Here is a 20,245-nt window from a genome sequence, read left to right as displayed (position 1 = left end):
CCAAAGCCATATATGTCTGCTATTTCTGAACAAAGGGGATCCCAGAAAGGTATTTACAACCATGTATGCCATAATTGCATAAGTTGTTTGTAAATAAATTCAGCGAGAAACCTAAAGTTTGTGAAAAAATTTGTGAAAAAGTAAACAATTTATTTTATTTGATCGCATTTGGCAGTGAAATGGTGGCATGAAATATACCAAAATGGGCCTAGATCAATACTTTGGGATGTCTTCTAAATAAATATATATACATGTCAATGGATATTCAGGGATTCCAGACAGATATCAGTGTTCCAATGTAACTAGCGCTAATTTTGAAAAAAAGTGGTTTGGAAATAGCAAAGTGCTACTTGTATTTTTTGCCCTATAACTTGGAAAAAAAGCAAAGAACATGTAAACATTAGGTATTTCTAAATTCAGGACACAATTTAGAAACTATTTAGCATGGGTGTTTTTTGGTGGTTGTAGATGTGTAACAGATTTTGGGGGTCAAAGTTAGAAAAAGTGTGTTTTTTTCAATTTTTTCCTCATATTTTATATATTTTTTTATAGTAAATTATAAGATATGATGAAAATAATGGTATCTTTAGAAAGTCCATTTAATGGCGAGAAAAACGGTATATTATATGTGTGGGTACAGTAAATGAGTAAGAGGAAAATTACAGCTAAACACAAACACTGCAGAAATGTAAAAATAGCCATTGTCATTAAGGGTAAGAAAATTGAAAAATGGTCCGGTCATTAAGGGGTTAAAGGGATAGTATAGTCAAAAATAAACTTTCATGATTCAAATTGAGCATGCAATTTTAAACAACTTTCTAATTTACTCCTATTATTAATTTTTCTTTGTTCTCGTGTCTTTATTTTAAAAAGCAAGAATGTAAGCAAATGAGCCAGCCCATTTTTGGGCCAGCTTCTAAGCTTTACATTTCTGCTTTTTCAAATAAAAATACCAAGAGAAGGAAGAAAATTTATAATAGGAGTAAATTAGAAAGCTGCTTAAAATTGAATGCTCTATCTAAATCATTAAAGTTTAATTTTGACTATACTATCTCTTTAAGGGGACAGAAAAAAATATGGGTGCTGCCATTTTGGAACCTAGTCTACATTGCAGGTGTCTGATGTGGAAACACGTCAGCACAGGGATGCAATAAAAACTAGATTTCAACATGGCGACACTAGAGGGAGGCAGGGAATAAGCTCAATAATATGCTTATAAAATGTATTTTGTTTTTAATGTCCCTTTAAGCTCTGATTGCTCACTGACCGATAAGCAGATCTCTCGCTACAATATTGCTGGCCAATGACACAACTCAGCGCAGAACATCAGCTTTATGAAAACAAGAATGTGTAATATATTGTAAAATTATCTCTTAGATGCACCAAAGAAAAAAAGACTTTTGTGTCAATAAAATGGTCTGCATTATGCTTTAATACCTGTAACTGACATCTTCTGTATACTTCCAACCTTTGTTAGCTGCTAACCAATGATACAGAGATAGTCTAGTCAAAATTAAACTTTAATGATTCAGACAGTTCATGCAATTTTAAGCAACTTCCTAATTTACTCCTATTATTAATTTTTCTTTTTTTTCTTGGTATTTATATTCAAATGTAAGCTTAGGATCCCGTCCATTTTTGGTTTGGCACCTGGGTAGCACTTGCTTATTGGTGGCTACATTTAAACACCAATTAAAAAGTGCTACCCAGGTGCTGAAACAAAAATGGGCCGGCTCCTATGTTTACACTCTAGCTTTTCAAATAAAGATACCAATAGAACGAATCAAATTTGATAATAGGAGTGAATTAGAAAGTTGCTTAAAATTGCATGCTGAATAATGAAAGTTTAATTTTGACTAGACTATTCCTTTAATCAAGTGTCTCCTATTTTCATGTTAGAGGTAAAACTACACAAAATATTACACTATATAATATAGAATTACATAAATCTAGGCATATAATATATTTAGCATATTACATTATGTGATTTATATCAGGACAAATGGAATGGAATGAAAAAGTCAACTCATCACTATAACAGTGACATAACAACATTACAATCCTAAAACCAAGGGAAAGTCTTTAGGGAAATTCCATGTTCAATGCCAAATACTCATGTGATGTGCTATTTAATTTAAAATCAGTGAACGAAAGTGATCTGATAATATTAAGGTGATCAGATATCCCAGCAAGATAATGGATGAAAGGAACTGGGTTGTGCTAAGCAAGGGAAATGTAAGGATATTGGCACTTTTACAGTATTATGAATTCTAATCCCTGTTTTTTTCCATCTGCTTGAATTTTGAAATATGTATTTGCCCTGTGCCGTGCATAATTTTTGCATCATTTAAAATAAGCATGTTATGACTAGAGGTAATAAATTACCTTGAAAGTATTATAGGTTTTAGATGTTAAAAAAAATATATACACATTTGAAATATAGATATATATGGTGTAAAGTATTTGGACAATATTGTACAAAATATAGAGCCAGATTACAAGTGGGGCCCAAAAAATTACGCGCAAGCTACAAGGGGTTTATTGCGGGTGTTTGTGCTCATCGGATTTACTGCTGGTATTATAAGTTGAAAGAATTCATGATCACTTGAGCAGAATCGCAATTAACCCTAGAATGATTACCGTGTCCTCAGAGCTCTGGTTAATAATTTTAATGAACAGATACACTCATAATAACACCATCTAATAAATATTAGTAAAAAAAAATACTGCACAAAAAAGTTATAAGGCTCAAAGATATGTGGTCTCAGGTGTTAGAAAAGGCTGGGAAAGGACTTTAACATACAGATACATAAATATACATGTCTAAAGATAAATATGTGTGTATATATATATATATGATATATATATATATATATAAAACTATGTATTTACAGACATATACACATATAAACACATATACACATAAGTACACATACACACACACACACATATATATATATATGTGCATGGGAGCCCTTTGCAGTTAAGTAGAGGAAAACATGCAACAGCTTATTTATACAATATTCATATTTAATAAATGTTTTAACTTTGCATTTGAAAAATTTCACATTCCAATGTTCTGCACATAGGGGGAATATGTTCTAAGTATTTCTAAATAGATATTCCTATATATCTGTGGGTGTGTTACAGTTCCCCAGCAAACGATCCTTGGAGGAGGATCGTTTGCTGGGGAACTGTAACACACCCATTGAAAAAGGTACCAGGAGGGTACCGAAACGTTTGAGGGTATTTGTATTTGTTGGATGGACTTTTGAATTGTGAATTAAAGGATTCTTTGCTACCAAGACCGGTGAGTGCAGCATACATACATGCTATATATTTATATGCAGCACCACGGCAGTTACATTTCATTTAGTTTTATGGAGTGCACCTATCAATTGATTCTTTTATATATATATATATATATATATATATATATATATATATATATATAGAGAGAGAGAGAGAGAGAGAGAGAGAGAACCAAAATATCATCAGATATATGTAGAAATATGTATTTATGAATAAAAAGAACATATTCTGCTATGTAAAGAACATTGGAATGTGAAATATTCATATTTTCATGTCCGGTTAGAGCATGAGTAGTGTTTTACTTTCATTTTTTTTCCTTTGACTTCTATAGGTGAATATATAAACGTGCACGCAATATTCTACGTATGGCTTTTTGCACTCGTCGGGTTAGTGCGCAAGCCTAAACAGTTTACTTTTAACTCATAATACGAGTGCAACTCAATAAGCGCAAATAATGTACATGAACACAGAATTGCAATGAGATATATGCATGTACTGTATGTCTGTAAATAAATACACACACACACATATATATTTACTGTACATATGTTCCTTTGGATTCCTATGGAAAAACACTTTTGGTTCGTTTTCTTTGAGCCCTGCAATTTTTTAAAAAGAAATATTTTTAACAGAAATGTATTTTGATGTGTTTTCTGCAACTTGTTAGACTTGCGAATCAGTTAACCAGAGCTCTGAAGTCACGATAATCATTCTAGCGTAAATCATGATTGAGCACAAGAGTTCGAATTTACTTTCAACTTGTAATACTGAATTTAACTTGCGTGCAAACAGCCTCCAAAACCCGATACCACTGGCACGCAAACAATAGCGCTCCAATCATAATCTAGCCCATAGTAACTTGCAATTGTATTCATTGTTTGATGGGATGTATTTGTTTGAATGCAATGCCTACAATTTACTTCCTCCCTGAATGTGCTTATTTTATTTTTATTCCCTGATAACATTTTTAAACCATTATATTTTTTGTTTGATTTAAAAGCAGATAAGTAAAGTTTAATTTTCCACAGAAGAAAAAATATTGTCCACTAAATATCTGAATAAGACACTAATTTTATTTAAAAGTAACTAGTGTAACTTTGTTTTAACAATAGCAATGTATGAAGATATTACTCTGTCATATATGATATATACCCACCTTATACAGGCAGAGAACCTGCTCACTGTCAGGTCTTTTCTGTTACTCTTTCATATTTCACATTGACATAGGAGGTGCAATCAGGAGATTTCTATCAACATTAACAGTAAGTCTTTTGGCACTCACAGTCTGTTGACATTTTGTACTAATCCCTGGGTTGATCTCTCTAGTAAGGTAAAGAAGCAAGCTCAGACTGGCTTAGAGAGCCAAGAACTCAAGGTAGTGTCTGATACTGTACTTTGTTTCAGGCTGGTATTGGATCTGACTATAACACAAAGAATTTTCAAACAAAAACAAATCAAGCTTTAAGCAGATGAAAGCAATGCCTTACCAAGACATAACAATACATAACACTGCCAAAAATGTAATGCTGCCATTATTAAATACACACTACTCAATACTGAAGACATTTATAATTAGATTAATTATATTAATTATTCAAATCAATTCACCATAAATAAATCACATTCATCTCCTATTATTCATGTCAGTAAATTTCATAACTGGTGAGTACATAGGGCTAGTTTACAAATGGCGCTCTAACTGTTGCGGACAAATGATAAGGGGTTTATCAAAGCTTTTTGCTCGTATCGGAAGTAGTGTGCATATTACAAGTTGAAAGTAAGCGCGTTTGCTTGAGTGTAATTTAATTTAATGTGCGTTGAGATGGCGCAACTTCAGAGCTCTGGTTTACTGTTATGCTCGACAAAACGTTTGCACAAAACACAGGAAAAAATACATTTAAAAGTACAGTAACACTCTTAATAACACTGTCTAATAAAAATGCGTAAATCAAAATATTGCATACAAAAGTTATAAGGGGTTTAAAGATAAGGCATGCAAAAGGCTTTAACATAAAGATACATACAGTATCTCACAAAAGTGAGTACACCCCTCGCATTTTTGTAAATATGTTATGTGACAACACTGAAGAAATTACACTTTGCTACAATGTATAGTAGTGAGTGTAGAGTCTGTATAACAGTGTAAATTTGCTGTCCCCTCAAAATAACTCAACACACAGCCATTAATGTCCAAACTGTTGGCAACAAAAGTGAGTAGACCCCTAAGTGGAAATGTCCAAATTTGGCCCAAAGTGCCAATATTTTGTCTGGCCAGCATTATTTTCCAGCACTGCCTTAACCCTCTTGGGCATGGAGTTCACCAGAACTTCACAGGTTGCCACTGGAGTCCTCTTCCACTCCTCCATGATGACATCATGGAGCTGGTGGATGTGAGACCTTGCGCCCCCCCACCTTCTGTTTGAGGATGCCCCACAGATGCTCAATAGGGTTTAGGTCTGGAGACATGCTTGGCCAGTCCATCACCTTTACCCTCAGCTTCTTTAGGAAGGCAGTGGTCGTCTTGCAGGTGTGTTTGGGGTTGTTATCATGTTGGAATACTGCCCTGGGGCTCAGTCTCCGAAAGGAGGGGATCATGCTCTGCTTCAGTATGTCACAGTACATACATGGTTCCCTCAATGAACTGTAGCTCCCCAGTGCCAGTAGGTCACAGTACATGTTGGCATTCATGGTTCCCTCAATGAACTGTAGCTCCCCAGTGCCAGCAGCACTCATGCAGGCCCAGACCATGACACTCCCACCACCATGCTTGACTGTAGGCATGACACACTTGTCTTTGTACTCCTCACCTGGTTGCCGCCACACATGCTTGACACCATCTGAAACAAATAAGTTTATCTTGGTCTCATCGGACCACAGGACATGGTTCCAGTAATCCTTGTCCTTAGTCTGCTTGTCTTTAGTAAACTGTTTGCAGGCTTTCTTGTGCATCATCTTAAGAAGAGGCTTCCTTCTGAGACGACAGCCATGTAAACCAATTTGATGCAATGTGCGGCATATGGTCTGAGCACTGACAGGCTGACCCCCACCCCTTCAACCTCTGCAGCAATGCTGGCAGCACTCATACGTATATTTCCCAAAGACAACCTCTGGATATGACGCTGATCACGTGCACTCAACTTCTTTGGTCGACCATGGTGAGGCCTGTTCTGAGTGGAACCTGTCCTGTGAAACCGCTGTATGGTTTTGCCCACCGTGCTGCAGCTCAGTTTCATGGTCTTTGCAATCTTCTTATAGCCTAGGCCATCTTTATGTAGAGCAACAATTTTTTTTTTCAGATCCTCAGAGAGTTCTTTGCCATGAGGTGCCATGTTGAACATCCAGTGACCAGTATAAGTGTAAGAGCTGTAACACCAAATTTAACACACCTGCTCCCCATTCACACCTGAGACCTTGTAACACTAAGGGGAGGGAAAATGGCTAATTGGGCCCAATTTGGACATTTCCACTTATATATATATATATATATATATATATATATATATATATATATATAATATATATATATATATATATATATATATATATATATATATAATGTGTGTGTGTACATAGGTATTTATGTATGTTCTTCACATAAGGGAATATGTTCTAAATATTTTAAATATATATTCCTATATATATCTGAATATACTGTATCTTTACCTATATATTTATAGATAGAAAGATAGATATAAATATATATTTTACCAAACCGAGAGAGAGATTAATAAATAAATAGAACATATTCTGCTATGTGAAGAATATTGGAATGTCAAATATTAATATTCCATGTCAGGTTAGAACACTTTAACCTTATCGGGTTGGCACAGTGTTAGGTTTTCCATTTTTCACGCTCCATTGAAGTCTTTGGGGGAATTTGTTAATGCAGTTGTGATATTTGAATTTCAGCTTTTTATGCGCAAGTGATATTGTTTTTTTTTGGCTTTTTGTGTGTATTAATAGTTGAATGTAAATTTGTTCACTCGAGCACAATCGCAATTTATGCTTGTCGGGTTAGTGCACCTTGAGAGTTTGCATAGATAGTAGGGGAAGAAAAAAGTTACACTAAATACATTAATACACTTAAAAGTATAGTTGCACTCATATAAACACTACTTGATACAATTATATAAAAAAAAGATATATGGTATAAGTTGTTTGACAAAAAAGGGCTGCAAACGGCTTTAACATATATACTGTATATATATATATATATATATATATATATATATAGATATATATATATATACATACATACATGCATATGTCTAAAGAAGTCTATGTATGTTTGTATGTGTGTGTATGTATATATATATATATATATATATATATATACACAGTATATATATATATATATATATATATATATATATACTATATATATAGAGATATATATAGATGTGTGTGTATAGATGTGTGTACATATGTATTTATGTGTTTTACTGTATATTTACTATACATATTTAACATTCCAATATTCTTTACTTACAGGAAAGAAATTTTAAAATATTTTATGTTTAATATTTCAAGAACTCGCACTGAAGTTAGCAATTCTTGTGAACAAACCCTACTGTGCTAGACATAAATCGTGAAACCTGATGCGCGTTGCACATATTTTATATTCCTATGTTCTTTACATACGGCTAGATTACGAGTTGTGCGTTAGGGTAAAAAAGCAGCATTAAGAGGTCCTAACGCTGCTTTTTAACGCCCGCTGGTATTACGAGTCTTGAAGGTTTAGGTGTACCGGCAAACCGCAAAACGACTTACGTAAACTTCGTAAAGTCTTTTTTTTATGGGACTTCCATAGCGCTGATATTACGAGTCTGTCCTCGGAGGCCAAAAAGTGAGCGGTACACCCTACCCTGTCAAGATCCGTAACGCATTTAAAAGTCACTAGTTATGAGTTTTATGGTACAGCGCCGTAACATAAAACTCATAACTAACGTGCTAAATAGTACACTTACACCCATAAACTACCTATTAACCCCAAACCGAGGCCCTCCCGCATCACAAACACTATAATACAAATTTTAACCCCTAATATGCAGCTCCGGATATCGCCAACACCTACATTATATTTATTAACCCCTAATCTGCCACCCCCGACATCGCCAACACCTACATTATAATTATTAACCCCTAATCTGCCGCTCCGGATACCGCCGCCACCTACCTAAATTTATTAACCCCTATTCTGCTGTCCCCAACGTCGCCGAAACCTACATACTATTTATTAACCTCTAATCTGCCGCCCCCAACGTTGCCGCCACTATCATTAACCCCTAAACCTAAGTCTAACTCTAACCCTAACACCCCCTAACTTAAATATAATTGCAATAAATCTAAATAAATATTCCTATTTAAAACTAAATACTTAAATGTAAAATAAACCCTAAGATAGCTACAATATAACTAATAGTTACATTGCAGCTATCTTACGGCTAGATTTAGAGTTTTGTCGGTAACGACCCGCATAGCTAACGCTGGCTTTTTTCTGGCCGCACCTTTAAAATAACTCTGGTATTGAGAGTCCACAGAATGGCTGCGTTAGGCTCCAAAAAAGGAGCATAGAGCATATTTAACGCAACTTCAACTCTCGATACCAGAGTTGCTTACGGACGCGGCCAGCTTCAAAAACGTGCTTGTGCAAGATTCCCCCATAGGAAACTGCAAAAAAGCCGCGTTCAGCTCCTAACGCAGCCCCATTGTTTGCTATGGGGAAACACTTCCTACGTCTGCACCTAACACTCTAACATGTACCCCGAGTCTAAACACCCCTAACCTTACACTTATTAACCCCTATTCTGCCGCCCCCGCTATCGCTGACCCCTGCATATTATTATTAACCCCTAATCTGCCGCTCTGTAAACCGCCGCTACTTACATTATCCCTATGTACCCCTAATCTGCTGCCCCTAACACCGCCGACCCCTATATTATATTTATTAACCCCTAATCTGCCCCCCACAACTTCGCCTCCACCTGCCTACACTTATTAACCCCTAATCTGCCGAGCCGACCGCACCGCTATTATAATAAAGTTATTAACCCCTAATCCGCCTCACTAACCCCATAATAAATAGTATTAACCCCTAATCTGCCCTCCCTAACATCGCCGACACCTAACTTCAAACATTAACCCCTAATCTGCCGATTGGAGCTCACCACTATTCTAATAAATGTATTAACCCCTAAAGCTAAGTCTAACCCTAACACTAACACCCCCCTAAGTTAAATATAATTTAAATCTAACGAAATTAATTAACTCTTATTAAATAAATTATTCCTATTTAAAGCTAAATACTTACCTGTAAAATAAATCCTAATATAGCTACAATATAAATTATATTTATAGTATAGCTATTTTAGGATTTATATTTATTTTACAGGTAACTTTGTATTTATTTTAACTAGGTACAATAGCTAAAATAGTTAAAATAATTACAAAATTACCTGTAAAATAAATCCTAACCTAAGTTACGATTAAACCTAACACTACACTATCAATAAATTAATTAAATAAAATACCTACAATTACCTACAATTAAACCTAACACTACACTATCAATAAATTAATTAAATACAATATCTACAAATAAATACAATGAAATAAACTAACTAAAGTACAAAAAATAAAAAAGAACTAAGTTACAAAAAATAAAAAAAATATTTACAAACATCAGAAAAATATTACAACAATTTTAAACTAATTACACCTACTCTAAGCCCCCTAATAAAATAACAAAGACCCCCACAATAAAAAAAATGCCCTACCCTATTCTAAATTACTAAAGTTCAAAGCTCTTTTACCTTACCAGCCCTGAACATGGCCCTTTGCGGGGCATGCCCCAAAGAATTCAGCTCTTTTGCCTGTAAAAAAAACACATACAATACCCCCCCAACATTACAACCCACCACCCACATACCCCTAATCTAACCCAAACCCCCCTTAAATAAACCTAACAATAAGCCCCTGAAGATCTTCCTACCTTATCTTCACCATGCCAGGTTCACCGATCGATCCAGAAGAGCTCCTCCGATGTCCTGATCCAAGCCCAAGCGGGGGGCTGAAGATGTCCATGATCCGGCTGAAGTCATCATCCAAGCGGGAGCTGAAGAGGTCCATGATCCGGCTGAAGTCATCATCCAAGCGGGAGCTGAAGAGGTCCATGATCCAGCTGAAGTCTTCTATCAACGGCATCTTCAATCTTCTTTCTTCTGGATCCATCTTGCAGATCTCCGACGCGGAACATCCTGCTGGCCCGACGGACTACCGACGAATGAAGGCTCCTTTAAGGGACGTCATCCAAGATGGCATCCCTCAAATTCCGATTGGCTGATAGGATTCTATCAGCCAATCAGAATTAAGGTAGGAAAATTCTGATTGGCTGATGGAATCAGCCAATCAGAATCAAGTTCAATCCGATTGGCTGATCCAATTAGCCAATCAGATTGAGCTCACATTCTATTGGCTGTTCCGATCAGCCAATAGAATGTGAGCTCAATCTGATTGGCTGATTGAATTTGATTCTGATTGGCTGATTCCATCAGCCAATCAGAATCTTCCTACCTTAATTCCGATTGGCTGATAGAATCCTATCAGCCAATCGGAATTCGAGGGACGCCATCTTGGATGATGTCCCTTAAAGGAGCCTTCATTCTTCGGTAGTCCGTCGGGCCAGCAGGATGTTCCTCGTCGGAGGTCTGCAAGATGGATCCGGAAGAAAGAAGATTGAAGATGCCATTGATAGAAGACTTCAGCCGGATCATGGACCTCTTCAGCTCCCGCTTGGATGATGACTTCAGCCGGATCATGGACCTCTTCAGCTCCCGCTTGGATGATGACTTCAGCCGGATCATGGACATCTTCAGCCCCCCGCTTGGGCTTGGATCAGGACATCGGAGGAGCTCTTCTGGATCGATCGGTGAACCTGGTATGGTGAAGATAAGGTAGGAAGATCTTCAGGGGCTTAGTGTTAGGTTTATTTAAGGGGGGTTTGGGTTAGATTAGGGGTATGTGGGTGGTGGGTTGTAATGTTGGGGGGGTATTGTATGTGTTTTTTTTTACAGGCAAAAGAGCTGAATTCTTTGGGGCATGCCCCGCAAAGGGCCCTGTTCAGGGCTGGTAAGGTAAAAGAGCTTTGAACTTTAGTAATTTAGAATAGGGTAGGGCATTTTTTATTTTGGGGGTCTTTGTTATTTTATTAGGGGGCTTAGAGTAGGTGTAATTAGTTTAAAATTGTTGTAATATTTTTCTGATGTTTGTAAATATTTTTTTTATTTTTTGTAACTTAGTTCTTTTTTATTTTTTGTACTTTAGTTAGTTTATTTCATTGTATTTATTTGTAGATATTGTATTTAATTAATTTATTGATAGTGTAGTGTTAGGTTTAATTGTAGGTAATTGTAGGTATTTTATTTAATTAATTTATTGATAGTGTAGTGTTAGGTTTAATTGTAACTTAGGTTAGGATTTATTTTACAGGTAATTTTGTAATTATTTTAACTATTTTAGCTATTGTACCTGGTTAAAATAAATACAAAGTTACCTGTAAAATAAATATAAATCCTAAAATAGCTATAATATAAATATAATTTATATTGTAGCTATATTAGGATTTATTTTACAGGTAAGTATTTAGCTTTAAATAGGAATAATTTATTTAATAAGAGTTAATTTATTTCGTTAGATTTAAATTATATTTAACTTAGGGGGGTGTTAGTGTTAGGGTTAGACTTAGCTTTAGGGGTTAATACATTTATTAGAATAGCGGTAAGCTCCAGTCGGCAGATTAGGGGTTAATGTTTGAAGTTAGGTGTCGGCGATGTTAGGGAGGGCAGATTAGGGGTTAATACTATTTATTATAGGGTTAGTGAGGCGGATTAGGGGTTAATAACTTTATTATAATAGCGGTGCGGTCCGCTCGGCAGATTAGGGGTTAATAAGTGTAGGCAGGTGGAGGCGACGTTGTGGGGGGCAGGTTAGGGGTTAATAAATATAATACAGGGGTCGGCGGTGTTAGGGGCAGCAGATTAGGGGTACATAAGGATAACGTAGGTGGCGGTCGGCAGATTAGGGGTTAAAAATAATTAATTGAGTGGCGGCGATGTGGGGGGACCTCGGTTTAAGGGTACATAGGTAGTTTATGGGTGTTAGTGTACTTTAGAGCACAGTAGTTAAGAGCTTTATAAACCGGCGTTAGCCCAAAAAGCTCTTAACTACTGACTTTTTTCTGCGGCTGGAGTTTGTCGTTAGATTTCTAACGCTCACTTCAGACACGACTTTAAATACCGGAGTTAGAAAGATCCCATTGAAAAGATAGGATACGCAATTGACGTAAGGGGATCTGCGGTATGGAAAAGTCGCGGCTGAAAAGTGAGCGTTAGACCCTTTCCTGACTGACTCCAAATACCGGTGGTAGCCTAAAACCAGCGTTAGGAGCCTCTAACGCTGGTTTTCACGGCTACCGCCAAACTCTAAATCTAGGCCTTAGGGTTTATTTTTATTTTACAGGCAAGTTTGTATTTATTTTAGCTAAGTAGAATAGTTATTAAATAGTTATTAACTATTTAATAACTACCTAGCTAAAATAAATACAAAAGTACCTGTAAAATAAAATCTAACCTAAGTTACACTAACACCTAACACTACACTATAATTAAATAAATTAACTAAATTAAATAGAATTACCTAAATTAAATTAAATTAGCTAAAGTACAAAAACAAAAAAACACTAAATTAAAGAAAATAATAAATAAATTACAGATATTTAAACTTATTACACCTAATCTAATAGCCCTATTAAATTAAAAAAGCCCCCCAAAATAAAAAAACCCTAGCCTAAACTAAACTACCAATAGCCCTTAAAAGGGCCTTTTGCAGGGCATTGCCCCAAAGTAATCAGCTCTTTTACCTGTAAAAAAAAATACAAACAACCCCCCCAACAGTAAAACCCAGCACCCACACAACCAACCCCCCAAATAAAATACTATCTAAAAAAACCTAAGCTCCCCATTGCCCTGAAAAGGGCATTTGGATGGGCATTGCCCTTAAAAGGGCAGTTAGCTCTATTGCAGCCCAAAGTCCCTAACCTAAAAATAAAACCCACCCAATACAACCTTAAAAAAAAAAACTAACACTAACCCCCTGAAGATCGACTTACCAGGAGAAGTCCGACTCTTCATCCAACCGGGCCGAAGTCCTCAACGAAGCCGGGAAAAGTCTTCATCCAAGCCGGGCGAAGTGGTCCTCCAGACGGGCAGAAGTCTTCATCCAGACGGCATCTTCTATCTTCATCCATCTGGCGCGGAGCGGGTCCATCTTCAAGACATCCGACGCGGAGCATCCTCTTCATCCGACGGCTAACACTGAATGAAGGTTCCTTTAAATGACGTCATCCAAGATGGTGTCCCTTCAATTCCGAATGGCTGATAGAATTCTATCAGCCAATCGGAATTAAGGTAGAAAAAAATCCTATTGGTTGATGCAATCAGCCAATAGGATTGAGCTGGCATTCTATTGGCTGATTGGAACAGCCAATAGAATGCCAGCTCAATCCTATTGGCTGATTTGATCAGCCAATAGGATTGAACTTCATGGACCTCTTCAGCTCCCGCTTGGATGATGACTTCAGCCGGATCATGGACCTCTTCAGCTCCCGCTTGGATGATGACTTCAGCCGGATCATGGACATCTTCAGCCCCCCGCTTGGGCTTGGATCAGGACATCGGAGGAGCTCTTCTGGATCGATCGGTGAACCTGGTATGGTGAAGATAAGGTAGGAAGATCTTCAGGGGCTTAGTGTTAGGTTTATTTAAGGGGGGTTTGGGTTAGATTAGGGGTATGTGGGTGGTGGGTTGTAATGTTGGGGGGGGTATTGTATGTGTTTTTTTTTACAGGCAAAAGAGCTGAATTCTTTGGGGCATGCCCCGCAAAGGGCCCTGTTCAGGGCTGGTAAGGTAAAAGAGCTTTGAACTTTAGTAATTTAGAATAGGGTAGGGCATTTTTTATTTTGGGGGTCTTTGTTATTTTATTAGGGGGCTTAGAGTAGGTGTAATTAGTTTAAAATTGTTGTAATATTTTTCTGATGTTTGTAAATATTTTTTTTATTTTTTGTAACTTAGTTCTTTTTTATTTTTTGTACTTTAGTTAGTTTATTTCATTGTATTTATTTGTAGATATTGTATTTAATTAATTTATTGATAGTGTAGTGTTAGGTTTAATTGTAGGTAATTGTAGGTATTTTATTTAATTAATTTATTGATAGTGTAGTGTTAGGTTTAATTGTAACTTAGGTTAGGATTTATTTTACAGGTAATTTTGTAATTATTTTAACTATTTTAGCTATTGTACCTGGTTAAAATAAATACAAAGTTACCTGTAAAATAAATATAAATCCTAAAATAGCTATAATATAAATATAATTTATATTGTAGCTATATTAGGATTTATTTTACAGGTAAGTATTTACCTTTAAATAGGAATAATTTATTTAATAAGAGTTAATTTATTTCGTTAGATTTAAATTATATTTAACTTAGGGGGGTGTTAGTGTTAGGGTTAGACTTAGCTTTAGGGGTTAATACATTTATTAGAATAGCGGTGAGCTCCAGTCAGCAGATTAGGGGTTAATGTTTGAAGTTAGGTGTCGGCGATGTTAGGGAGGGCAGATTAGGGGTTAATACTATTTATTATAGTGTTAGTGAGGCGGATTAGGGGTTAATAACTTTATTATAATAGCGGTGCGGTCCGCTCGGCAGATTAGGGGTTAATAAGTGTAGGCAGGTGGAGGCGACGTTGTGGGGGGCAGGTTAGGGGTTAATAAATATAATACAGGGGTCGGCGGTGTTAGGGGCAGCAGATTAGGGGTACATAAGGATAACGTAGGTGGCGGTCGGCAGATTAGGGGTTAAAAATAATTAATTGAGTGGCGGCGATGTGGGGGGACCTCGGTTTAGGGGTACATAGGTAGTTTATGGGTGTTAGTGTACTTTAGAGCACAGTAGTTAAGAGCTTTATAAACCGGCGTTAGCCCAAAAAGCTCTTAACTACTGACTTTTTTCTGCGGCTGGAGTTTGTCGTTAGATTTCTAACGCTCACTTCAGACACGACTTTAAATACCGGAGTTAGAAAGATCCCATTGAAAAGATAGGATACGCAATTGACGTAAGGGGATCTGCGGTATGGAAAAGTCGCGGCTGAAAAGTGAGCGTTAGACCCTTTCCTGACTGACTCCAAATACCGGTGGTAGCCTAAAACCAGCGTTAGGAGCCTCTAACGCTGGTTTTCACGGCTACCGCCAAACTCTAAATCTAGGCCTTAGGGTTTATTTTTATTTTACAGGCAAGTTTGTATTTATTTTAGCTAAGTAGAATAGTTATTAAATAGTTATTAACTATTTAATAACTACCTAGCTAAAATAAATACAAAAGTACCTGTAAAATAAAATCTAACCTAAGTTACACTAACACCTAACACTACACTATAATTAAATAAATTAACTAAATTAAATAGAATTACCTAAATTAAATTAAATTAGCTAAAGTACAAAAACAAAAAAACACTAAATTAAAGAAAATAATAAATAAATTACAGATATTTAAACTTATTACACCTAATCTAATAGCCCTATTAAATTAAAAAAGCCCCCCAAAATAAAAAAACCCTAGCCTAAACTAAACTACCAATAGCCCTTAAAAGGGCCTTTTGCGGGGCATTGCCCCAAAGTAATCAGCTCTTTTACCTGTAAAAAAAAATACAAACAACCCCCCCAACAGTAAAACCCAGCACCCACACAACCAACCCCCCAAATAAAATACTATCTAAAAAAACCTAAGCTCCCCATTGCCCTGAAAAGGGCATTTGGATGGGCATTGCCCTTAAAAGGGCAGTTAGCTCTATTGCAGCCCAAAGTCCCTAACCTAAAAATAAAACCCACCCAATACAACCTTAAAAAAAAAAACTAACACTAACCCCCTGAAGATCGACTTACCAGGAGAAGTCCGACTCTTCATCCAACCGGGCCGAAGTCCTCAACGAAGCTGGGAAAAGTCTTCATCCAAGCCGGGCGAAGTGGTCCTCCAGACGGGCAGAAGTCTTCATCCAGACGGCATCTTCTATCTTCATCCATCTGGCGCGGAGCGGGTCCATCTTCAAGACATCCGACGCGGAGCATCCTCTTCATCCGACGGCTAACACTGAATGAAGGTTCCTTTAAATGACGTCATCCAAGATGGTGTCCCTTCAATTCCGAATGGCTGATAGAATTCTATCAGCCAATCGGAATTAAGGTAGAAAAAAATCCTATTGGTTGATGCAATCAGCCAATAGGATTGAGCTGGCATTCTATTGGCTGATTGGAACAGCCAATAGAATGCCAGCTCAATCCTATTGGCTGATTTGATCAGCCAATAGGATTGAACTTCAATCCTATTGGCTGATCAAATCAGCCAATAGGAGTTTTTCTACCTTAATTCTAATTCTTAATTTTACAGGTACTTTTGTATTTATTTTAACTAGGTAGTTATTAAATAGTTAATAACTATTTAATAACTATTCTACCTAGTTAAAATAAATACAAACTTGCCTGTAAATTAAAAATAAATCCTAAGCTAGATACAATGTAACTATTAGTTATATTATAGCTAGTTTAGGGTTTATTTTATAGGTAAGTATTTAGTTTTAAATAGGAATAATTTAGTTAATGATAGTAATTTTTATTTAGATTTCTTTTAATTATATTTAAGTTAGGGAGTGTTAGGGTTAGACTTAGATTTAGGGGTTAATAACTTTAGTATAGTGGCGGCGACGTTGGGGGCGGCAGATTAGGGGTTAATAAATGTAGATAGGTGTTGGCGATGTTAGGGACGGAAGATTAGGGGTTAATAATATTTAACTAATGTTTGCGAGGCGGGAGTGCAGTGGTTTAGGGGTGAATATATTTATTATAGTGGCGGCGATGTCCGGTTTGGTAGATTAGGGGTTAAAAATTGTATTTTATTGTTTGCGATGCGGGAGGATCTCGGTTTAGGGGTTAATAGGTAGTTTATAGGTGTCAGTGTACTTTTTAGCACTTTAGTTAAGAGTTTTATGCTACGGCGTTGTACCATAAAACTCTTAACTACTGACTTTAAAATGCGGTACCAGTCTTGACAGGAGAGGGTTTACCGCTCACTTTTTGGCAGACTTGTAATACCGGCGCTATGCAAGTCCCATTGAAAAAAGAGGATACGCAATTTACATAAGTGGATTTGCGGTATTTCCAAGTCTGGTCAAAAAAAGTGAGCGGTGAGCCTGTAACTTCAAGACTCGTAATACCAGCGGGCGTTAAAAAGCAGCATTAGGACTGGCTAATGCTGCTTTTTAAGCCTAATGCAAAACTCGTAATCTAGGTGATAGTTTTGCTCCCAAAAATTGAAAACCTCATGTATATTTTCATATTTCTGTCGTTTCTGGCTCCTAAAAAGGGATTTGTTACATATTACACCCAAGCGGGCAGAATTATTGTTATGCTGCTGTATGTTTCAAGTAGCAGGTTTAGTCTATTAGTAAAAAGAAATATCAAAGTCCTTGTATTTCTGTTATAAAGTGGATTTAAAACTGTTTTGGTCACCACAAAGGCCTAACCATATAAAGATCCACACAAGGAGCTGTGTGTTCAGTAGTGACCTCATTATCTGGTTATGTATATTAGTTAGGAATCATTTGCTCTGCATTTTCTGCCCATTTATTTTTAAACTCCTGTCACACAAATTACAAATATGAAATTATGTATATTGCTAGTTTTTGTAGTGGGTCATTTATTGTCTCATAGCAATATTTTAAGACATTATGGGTTTAGTTACTTTTTTAGCCCTTGAGAAATTACAAAACCAAGAAAAATATCTTAGCAAAGGCAAAGCTATGTTTTCTTGGGGAAGACAGTGGAGTGGATTTGTTAAAGTTCATTGTGCAATGCTTGTAACCATAGAGTATGATAGACATTAAGACCCAGATTGCAATAATTGGTGCAAACAGAAAAATGTCACAGCATAAATTTTTCCACTTTATATTTATTTTTTTACCACACTAATAGGTTGCATTTCCTAGCCTGTTACCGTCTTTCTCTGGCCATTTTTAATTATAATAATTTTGTTAATGGTAAAAAAAAATGATAATTAAATGGATGTGTATATTGATTATTTGAATATAATTGCTGTGATGTTTTTTATTCTAAGGAAGCAAAACATTGTTATTTTGCAAGTACCCATTGCATTTGTCTCTCTGTAGATTAATAGCTACATCCAAGTGGGTATAATGACCAACTGTAAGCTATAAGCAGCCACAAACATAAATCCATATGACTATATAATAAACACCGCTACTTTACTTTAACCTCGCCCAACCACAAGTTACAAGTTAGCATTGCCTTTGATATCCACCACAGGTGAACCTAACAGTTCCACCAACATTTTTGAGAAACCCAAGTCCTATTAACCCCAGCCTCTCTAGCCCCTTAGACAACTATATAACCCTCTAGGCCAGTGATGGCAATCCTTTTTGAGGCAGAGTGCCCAAATTGCAACACAAAAGAAACATATTTATCTGAGAGTGCCAACACAGCAATTAAACCTGAATACCAAGGTTTTTTTTCTTTTAGAAAAACACTTCCTACAACTGTCTGAGCTAATTAACTGCTTTTGTCTCAAAAGAAAAACAGTTTTTCTTTAAAAACTTGACCAATTCCTTGGTGGTAGAGAGAGGAGAGAGAGAGAAAGAGAGAGGAAAAGGAGAGAGAGGAGAGTGGAGGAAGTGAGAGAGGTGAAAGAGAGAGGAGAGAGAGGGAGAGGAGAGAGAGTAAGGAGAGTGAGAAAGAGAGAGAGAGCAAACAGAAAGAGAGGGGAGAGAAAAAGAGAGGGGAGACAGTGGGTAGAGGAAAGATAGAGAGGGGAGAGAGAGGGGAGAGAGAGGGGAGAGAGAGAAAGAGAGATAGAGAGAGGGGAGAGAGAGAAAGAGAGTGAGAGAAATAGGGAAGAGAGAGAGTGGGTAGAGAGGGGAGAGAGAGAAGAAAGACAAGGAAGGGTGGGGGGGGACGAGAGAGAAGAAAAGTAAAGGGGAAGGAAGAAAGAGAGAGAGCAAGAGGAGAGAGGGGAAATATAAAGATATCCCATTGCTACTTTGCTCCATCATTAGGTGTCTTCTGTACAAAGTAACATAGCATTAAGCTTGCTAACATCACATACTGATAATATAAACAAATACCCCCAAATAACATTGAGTTTGCGTGAAACTATACACAGAGATTATATCATTGGTACTGTCCAGTCAACTATGGGAGTTTACCCACAGTTCAATTCCCTACTGATGTTAATAAATTACATCACCCAGAACCTCCCTGATCGTACACTTTATAATGATATTATGAACTTTATAACCACCTCTTTACTTTGAAATTACAGAGGGATTGGGTCAGCATGTTACTTATTCCTGGGAAACATTTCTTGCCTGAAAAGTCCTCCAGCAGCACCATTAAAATAAAATTACTACCCAAAACAAAAGAAAATACAATAATACAGCCTCCTCTAAAGGGTATAATTACCCAATGGTTAGTCTGCCCCTGCCCATAAACGTACTTATTATGTTCAGAATTCACTTCTTCAGCTGCTGCTATGGTCTTTTACAGCTGCTCTCATTGTGAGCGCAATAAACACTAACAACGCAGTGCATGCAGCTTTTATACTCCCCCCTGTCATGCACTGATGCCCCTGTGAAACACCACCTACTTAATCTGTGTGCGGAGCTTGCTACAAGGAATGTTTCCTAAGTGTCTTAGTAAACAGTGCACAATGCTTGTGAACTTATGGCTTGCGTGCCAACAGAAAGGGCTCTGCGTGCCATAGGTTCTCCATCGCTGCTTTAGGCCAATCCCCCAAAACACCCCAACTCTTTCAAA

The sequence above is a fragment of the Bombina bombina genome, chromosome 4 (assembly GCF_027579735.1).
Source record: "Bombina bombina isolate aBomBom1 chromosome 4, aBomBom1.pri, whole genome shotgun sequence".
Lineage (NCBI taxonomy): Eukaryota > Metazoa > Chordata > Amphibia > Anura > Bombinatoridae > Bombina > Bombina bombina.
This window is presented reverse-complemented; position numbering follows the sequence as displayed.